Raw genomic sequence first — 8,037 nt, 5'->3', positions numbered from 1 at the left:
ACATTTTTCTTCCCCAGGTGCAGGACCCTACACTTTTCCCTGTTGAACCTCATGAGGTTCTTCTTTGCCCAGCCCTCCAGCCTGTCCAAGTCTCGCTGGATGGCAGCACAGCCCTCCGGGGTGTCAGCCACTCCTCCCAGTTTGGTATCATCAGCAAACTTGCTGAGGATACACTCTGTCCCCTCGTCCAGGTCACTGATGAATATATTAAACAGCACGGGTCCAAGTATTGACCCCTGGGGGACTCCACTGGTTACAGGCTTCCAACTTGAACCTGCTCCATTAATAATTACCCTTTGGGTCCTGTCACACAGCCAGTTCTCAATCCACCTCACTGTCCCCTCATCCAGCCCATACTGCCTCAGTTTCCCAATGAGGATGTTATGGGAGACAGTGTCAAAAGCCTTGCTGAAGTCAAGGTAGATGACATCTGCTGCCCTCCCCTCATCCAACCAACCGGTTATGGCATCATAGAAGGCTATCAGATGTGACTGGGATGTGACTTACTCTCTGACTGGTTTTAAATTGCAATGAAGTGAAGTCTTCAGTGGAAGTACTCAAATTCAACAGAGTTGCTCTGGATGCTGGAGGGAAATCCTAAGTCCCCAAGGCCTAATCAAGCCCAGGCTCTAGATGAAGGGATATGGGCACTGTAAGTGTAAAATGGCTCACAAGTAGTATTTTCACCAAAACAGGAAATTTGCACTGGTGTACCCGGTTTGCAGCTGGTATAAATGAGCACAGCTCATTAGCAAATAATTTGGTGTTGCCTGTCCAGAAGCAGGACACCCTTACTGGAGTATCTGTTCCTCTAGAAGTCACTTCCCTTGGAAGTCTAGACCTGTAGGGTGTTTTGTGAAATGCCTTGACTAAGGGGGAATCCCTTGTTATATTTAGAGATAAATAACTAATCCCTTGTTATGTTTAGAGATAAGTTTTTTAAGGTATTCACCTTACAACAACAGCCTTATGTATTACTGATAAAACTACATTTAATGTCGTCTTTGATGCTAAGCTATGCTTCCCACAAGGAAGTGAGAAAATTAAAAATCTTAAGAGTCACTGGATATAGCACAAAATCCATCCTCCGCTGATGTGAGCAGTGGCACCATATTCAAGTAAGCTTAGGTTCATGTCTTTGGCATATCTTAGCAATGTAAGCATCCAATCTTGCAGGTCTCTTCAGTGCAGAAACACCCTGACTAACGCATCAGTTTACCAAGTGCAAACGCAGAGGATGAAGTCTGAGCCTGCATAAATCAGCTTTTGGACTGGATCCTATTTTCTTTTGCAAGTGGATTTGCTTAACCTCACAGACCATAACACACTGGTATTGAATGTAACACCTTGTAATATGCTGGGATGTTTCAGAAGCAGATCTTTAAATTGTAACCAGTCTCCAGTCCAGATGTGCAGCTCCGAGTTGCAAGTTCCATTTGTTGTAGTTTTCTCTTCTATGGTTAGAGGAGACCCTTCAGTTCTGTAGCTATGTATATCACTGCAGGGTCTCATTCCTGCCCCTAGCCCCAGTAAGAATTGTCTATCCCTCACTTTGTGTCCCATAGAACACAAATAATGCTCAGACGTACAGTTTCTATGGACCAACTCACCTGCCCACCATCGTGAAATGGAAGCACGGATGAAAAATAGTATTAAGCTTGGTATTTCTAAATTTAGCAGACGTGGTAGTGCATCTCTTGGTGCTCCCTGGGGGCCCTACTTTGCCAAGGTACCCCCAGAAAGCAAAACCTCACAAGTTCACTCACATGGGGTATGCTCGTTGCACATATTTTTGCAAAGTAGCTGTTAATCATATGAAATCCATGCCAAACAGAAGCACTGTGCTTTCTGCAATGGTCTGGGGGCAATTCTTGGCAGTATTTATATTGCACCTTTCACTGGTAGCTCTCAAAATGGTTTTGCATAGGAGATCAGCAGCATTGCCATTTTATAGGCAGATTAACTGCACGGGGCAGTGAGAACAGCCTTGCTCAGGATGGAATATTGACAGAGCTGTGTACTGCTCACCAGAGACCCAGCCTAGGGTTTGGAAAATATTGGTCTATATCTACCTGTTCATAAGTGGGGTTTCCCTGCATGTTTCATATGATGGAAGTACCACAGACTCTCACTGGCACTAGGGACCACTGATACACAGAAAACAGGAAGGAAAATAAGTGAATAAATGAAGCTGAGACATCAGTCCAGCCCTCCAATTACCAGGCTGTGATGCATCAGGTCTTCATATACTCAACAGGTACCAAACATGGGGCTGTGCTACAAAGTTCAGCCTGACTCCTGGCCACCTCAGCTCACCCTGCCCGCACATCTCTCACCAAAACCAGTGGCAGCAGCACACTGGTCTCACTCTAAATAAGGTATAAACATTACCCTCAAGGAGGCAAATCCTTGGATTCCTGTCTGATAAACACAGGATACATTCTTAAGATCAATATTACCAGCCACCCTGCAGCTGAGTTTTCTGTGGGTCTCATTTCTCTCCAGTCAGATTTCAAGAGTGACTGGGAAGCTCTGAGTGAAGCTGGAGAGTTTTAGAAAACAAACTCATTTTTGTGCTGCCACCTTCCTCACTTTGGCTGTCTGGGCTGTGCATGGAGAAACTCTGCTGTACTGTCAAAAATGCTTCTGATTCATAACCTCTGCCAAAAGTGTGAGTAGAGCAGCATCACAAATTGCATAGCCCACTGGCCACTGGGGAGGGTTCATTGGCCTGCTCATCTGAACTGCCTGATCCTAAACTTCCACTTCCCATTGCATTCAAATGTACTGCTGAGTTATTTGACTCCAGCATAGACTCAGGGATGTTTTTCTTGTCTTACAGTTTTGCACTGACTGAGCTAACCCACAAGATAATTATTAAGGCAAAGAGCTTAGCAGGATTCTAACAAGGATTAAACATTTATATGCTTCATTAAAATATCCCCAGTGCCACTAGCTGGGATAAAAATGTATAAGGATTGTGTCATAATTATAACACCAGGCTGCAGCCCAGAAATCTCTGTGAAAGGAATCCCTGAAAAATGCTGCTGGAAGATGTCAGAGCTGCACCCACTGAAGTGCACGTTTCACCGGAAACCCAGCCTGAAGTCCCATTGACTGGCACATCCTTGAAGTCAGGCCCATACGGAAGCAGCTGGCTCTGGGGACAAGATTAGGAACAGCCAAATAACCCACTGCAATATAAGCGCAGCTCCAACACAATTATGGGACTCGTCTGTTCAACTCAAGAGTCAGTACTTTAAGGGAGAAACTTCGTTGATGCTGTTGTTGCTCTGTAGTGAATTGATCAAAACTGAGGAGGAAGAAGAGGAAGACAGGACAGAGAAGACTCAGGAAAAGAAATAAAAAATAAAAAAAGAAGAGGTAGGTATTATGACTGTTTATCCAGTGAGGTTTGAGTACTCAGTCAAATGTGGGTAACATCCGTGTGGATCCTTCCATCTTCTAAAAGACTCCAAATCCGCATCTTTTTCCTTTTTGCTAGGAGAGTGCATGCACTGCCAGGTTCAAGGGGAAAGGTGTTCTCAGGCCCCAGCTGACTCTGCTTTCTTACTCTGAATACCTGTTCAGGACTTGGATGTAAATATTCATCTCTGGGTACGTCATCACTTCTGAGCTGGAAGTCCTCTTTCTTTGTCCCGTTGCTGGGGAGCATTTGGATGTGCTGTGCAGAGTGGGACTGCTCCATGTGGGAAAGTCACCTCCAGCTATTCCCTATCAGATAGGGCATCCTCGTTGCAGAGAGCACATGTGGGAAGACAAACAGAAAGTCCAATTACTTGCCCAGCCCTACTCTTTGGTGTCGCCACTGTGATACTGAGAAATCTCCATAAACATCTCAGCTTGCAGGAACATGTCTGCTATTACATCCCCCGCTGAGTAATTGTGTATTTACTCCCACAGCCACACAAACCCTGCTGGTAAGGAGAGTGGCTGGTATATGGTCCCATCTCACCCCAGTTTGTGAGGTGCATCATACTTGTGAGGAGACCCAGGGGTCTGGTGCATCATACTTGTGAGGAGACCCAGGGGGAGTAACCTATGCTGAGACTGATGTTCTGTGCCAGACGTCAGGTGCCAAGATGGACTGGGGAAAGCGTGTGGGTGCAATGTCTCACATCCTAACCTCACAAGGCACAAGTATTTGGACCCTGAAGATCATCCTTTTGCTCAGGACATGTAACCATATACCATGGTCAGTAATTTTGCACAGAGAAGGATGGTACCCACAAAATCTGAAACTGACCACCTAATAAGAAAGAACATTAAGTCAGACACGCAGGACACAGTGCTATATTGGGAGTGAGGTGCAGGGGGCAAGGAAATGATCATGTTTCTCAGACCACATTTCATCAGGCAAAAGGATGTAGACTGTTGCTGTTTTGGTGCATTGTGGTTGAAATTGTCACCCAGCAGAGAACAGCAGCATTGGCCAGAGAGGCTATCCATTTATTTCAGCTTGGTTTTCCAAGGAGGTGGTATGTGCATTATCACTCTATGTGTGATAACTGTGTATCTGCACTCAGCTGTCCTTCTCCCTCATCACTAACTTCTGTACCTGTTGCCTAATTTCAAAGAAATTTGACAGACAATAAGAGGTCTCCAAGGTATTAAATTCCAACACATTTTATGAAAATTGGCAGCTGGTTAGAGGAGAAAGACCCAATTAGTGCCCCCGTGGAGGTGAAGGCTGAAACGTCAACACGACCCTTATTAGGCAGTGGAGATCCTCCTGGGAAAGAGATGTTATGGATGTCCACAGAGGGAAAAACAGATCAGCACTTACATCTTATTAGACACCGGAGAATCCAATGCAAGTCTCTGCTAAGGCCTCATGAAACCATCAGCTTCGTTAGCTCTCCTGCTTGCAGGATGACATGTCTGTGATCTCCAGCTAGGGTGTTTGCAGCCCTTCTTACACTCAGACAGAGGTAGAACTGAGGAGGAAGGAGGAATCAGTAGGGTGTCAGGCCAGGGGAAGGGGAAAAGCCTTCCTCTAACAGTTGCTGAATGCCTCCCCTGACCACCTCCTCCAGATCTTTCACTGACCCATCTCAGCCCTCCTCCCAGCCCTTTCATTTCCCCATCTCTTTACTTTTCCCAAATGAAGGTTCCAAAGCATCCCCAAATAGCCAAAAATCTTCACTGTTGTGCCCTAGCTCTCCCTCTCACCTCCTTGGGAATACCCTTTGCTGTAGTCACAAACTAAGTGCAAGATTTTCAGGCCAGTTTGCCCTTATTTTGAAGCAGAGGAATTCAGTTTTCCTTGCACTGCTGAGAAACCTTGAGCCAGCTCTAGAGTCATGACACAATGAAGCAGGCAAGGACATTACATTTACGAATTGGGCTTGTCCTCAGGGACAAATTCTTCCTTCTTATAGCATCACTGAAGTCACAATAGAGAAAACATAGCCCTAATTAATCCAGCCTGCTAGCATTACAAGAGATAACATGTCAGAAAACTATCTGACACCAATAGATGGGAGGTTCATGGTCTTACGTCACTTTGTCACTGACTTGATTACTGCCATTGAGTGCATCCTTTAGCTGCCTTTTCCCATTTATAAATGCAAACTATAGGATTTATGCTTCAGGGTCCAGATTTTCAGCTTAGATCAGAAAGCATATGCAGACTAAACTTTTTCAACTACAGTTATGTGCTGGCTTCAGTGTGGATGTTTGTGGAGTGCAAAGAACTTACGTTGAAAGGCACTGAGTGAACTGCAGGCTCACAGTAACACAGATGTCCTCCAAAGCTCCCCTTGGCTGTCCTTCAGCTCCCATCCTTGTCCTCCTTTGGGAATACAGCTTCCTTGTTATAAATCATGCAGAGCTCCAGCCCTTCCCTCCATGCTCCTCTTCCAGCTTTCCCCCTCCCTTCCCATTCCTTAAACAACAACAACAAAAAATGTTATCGGAAATATTACAACCCATTTAAAATCATAATTTACCTTTTTTAATTAGAGGAATATAATCGAGCTTTATGAGGGCAGGAAAGACAAGGGAAGTCAGGAGAGGAGCCCCACAGGAAATCATTTGGACTCTCCCTCTCCTGATCGCTGCATAAATATTTAGCTGAGTGGCAATTGCGATGGAGATTTATCTTGTAGAAGAGTTCTGATAGCAGCTCGGACAGATAGATAGGTAATTGATCCCAGATATTTTTACATCTACTTAATTAACTAAGCATCTAGTCAATTAAACAGTGAAATATTTGAAGACTGCAAATTGTGCAATGAAGTCACATCTTGCTAACAAAGCAATTCTGACATGCCACCGGTGAGTGCTCTGTTCAGAAACCTTTGGGGATTTTGCATACTGATGTGCAGATTACCCAGCAGCACCCAGTGGCTCATTATAGTTATCACAAGATGAAACTGCAAGGATTTCAAAGAACCTTTCTCTGTGGGTCCCAGCAAGCTCTGGGACACAGTTGCAGTAGTGATGCTCCTGGAGTGAACAGAGGGACTTGTGTAATTCAATTGAGAATGCTCCAAGAAAATGCTGCTGTCACTGCACAACTCTCATGTACCCACCAGCTGTCTCCATTTGGAAAAGAAAATCTTCATTTTTTAAAAGCAAAATATTTACAATTGTTCCAGTCTGTCCCTCCAGAATTCTCCCCCCTTGCATATGGACTTTCATGGAGCTACAACACAGAGATCTGATGATCTCTCCAACTGTCTCCATCACTAGCTGTCAAAAGTTGGCATCCACAACTGTGCGTGCTTCTAGACATAGACTGACACCAGAATTTCAGTTGATTGACTTTAAAGTCAAACACACATGGTTCCGTACTAAGGATTTGGTGGAGGTCCATGTCTGGAAGCATCCTGGAAAGGTCCAGATGTCTCCACAGAACTAATCTGGAAATCTCACAAGGACAAGTTCCACAGTCCTTCTGCAGTTTGTGAAGGCCAGTGTGTTTGCTCAGGCTATTAAAAGGCAAAGAGTCTGAGTCTTATCTCAAATCGATTTTTCACTAGTATGATCCCAATTATTTCATTACGTTTTTTCTTGAGTAATGACTCAAGGGCACGCCAAGGAGGAGTGGATTAGACTCACTGAGTTTCCTCTTGGCAGAAAACAGGAACAAAGAAAACCAACTACTCACATCCATGTTTTCAGAGCTTAAAAAACTTCTTTGTGACATTCAGTTCTGGAAGTAAACAAAGATTTGGGAACAAACTTTTTTCTTCTAATTCACCTTCTCACTCCCATCCCTTAGTTTTCTGGGCACTTACCTCACATTTTCTGTCAATCCCTCATCATATCCCTATCCTGCCTTACCAGTTTGCTCCTGTTTTGGCCCTGGGCTGTTTGACTTATGCCATTCCCCAGAGAGATTGTCCTGGTTTAGTCATCATTTCTACATGTACCAAGCTTTGGCATCCCTTCAGGAAACAGAAATGTTGCCATATGGATTGGCTGGCCAGTCACAGGCCAAAAATGCCATATTGTTGTTACTGAGGAGCTTCTAAGGGCCAAATGTCGAAACATATTCAGGCTCCAAGGATAGATCACATGGAAGATGTCAGTATCTAAGACAAGCCTTGGGCAGACTTCAGATGCTGACCCCCATAACTAGGCCCCAAAGCCATCCTCTTAATCTGACACTCAGTTCTCCAGGCACTCTTTGATTTGACATGACATTTTGTTGTGCAGTTCTTTGCTGTTCACACACAGCAAAGCCACCCCATTTGAATGGTCTCTGGGCATTTTTCTGTCCCAGCCCAGCTGGGAGCCAGATTTCAGGTAGACCACTGGCAACTTGCTTGGGTATAGGAAAAAAGGATCTCAGCACAAGTGGTTTTCTCTAATAGCATTAAATTCATGACAAAACATTGATCTCAAGTAGGTCATGGCTACATTCTCTCAGAAACTCATGCTGAGAAGTTCCCTCAATTAAATAAAAATCCACTGAGTTCCATCAGATTGTACTGGTGACTTTGAACCCTTCAATAGTCATAACTGCATTGAATCCAGTCTTTCACCTAAATAAGAGACCTAATTACC

This window comes from Calidris pugnax, unplaced genomic scaffold, assembly GCF_001431845.1.
Source record: "Calidris pugnax isolate Ruff unplaced genomic scaffold, ASM143184v1 scaffold24, whole genome shotgun sequence".
Classification (NCBI taxonomy): domain Eukaryota; kingdom Metazoa; phylum Chordata; class Aves; order Charadriiformes; family Scolopacidae; genus Calidris; species Calidris pugnax.
Note: the sequence above shows the minus strand (reverse complement) of the source record.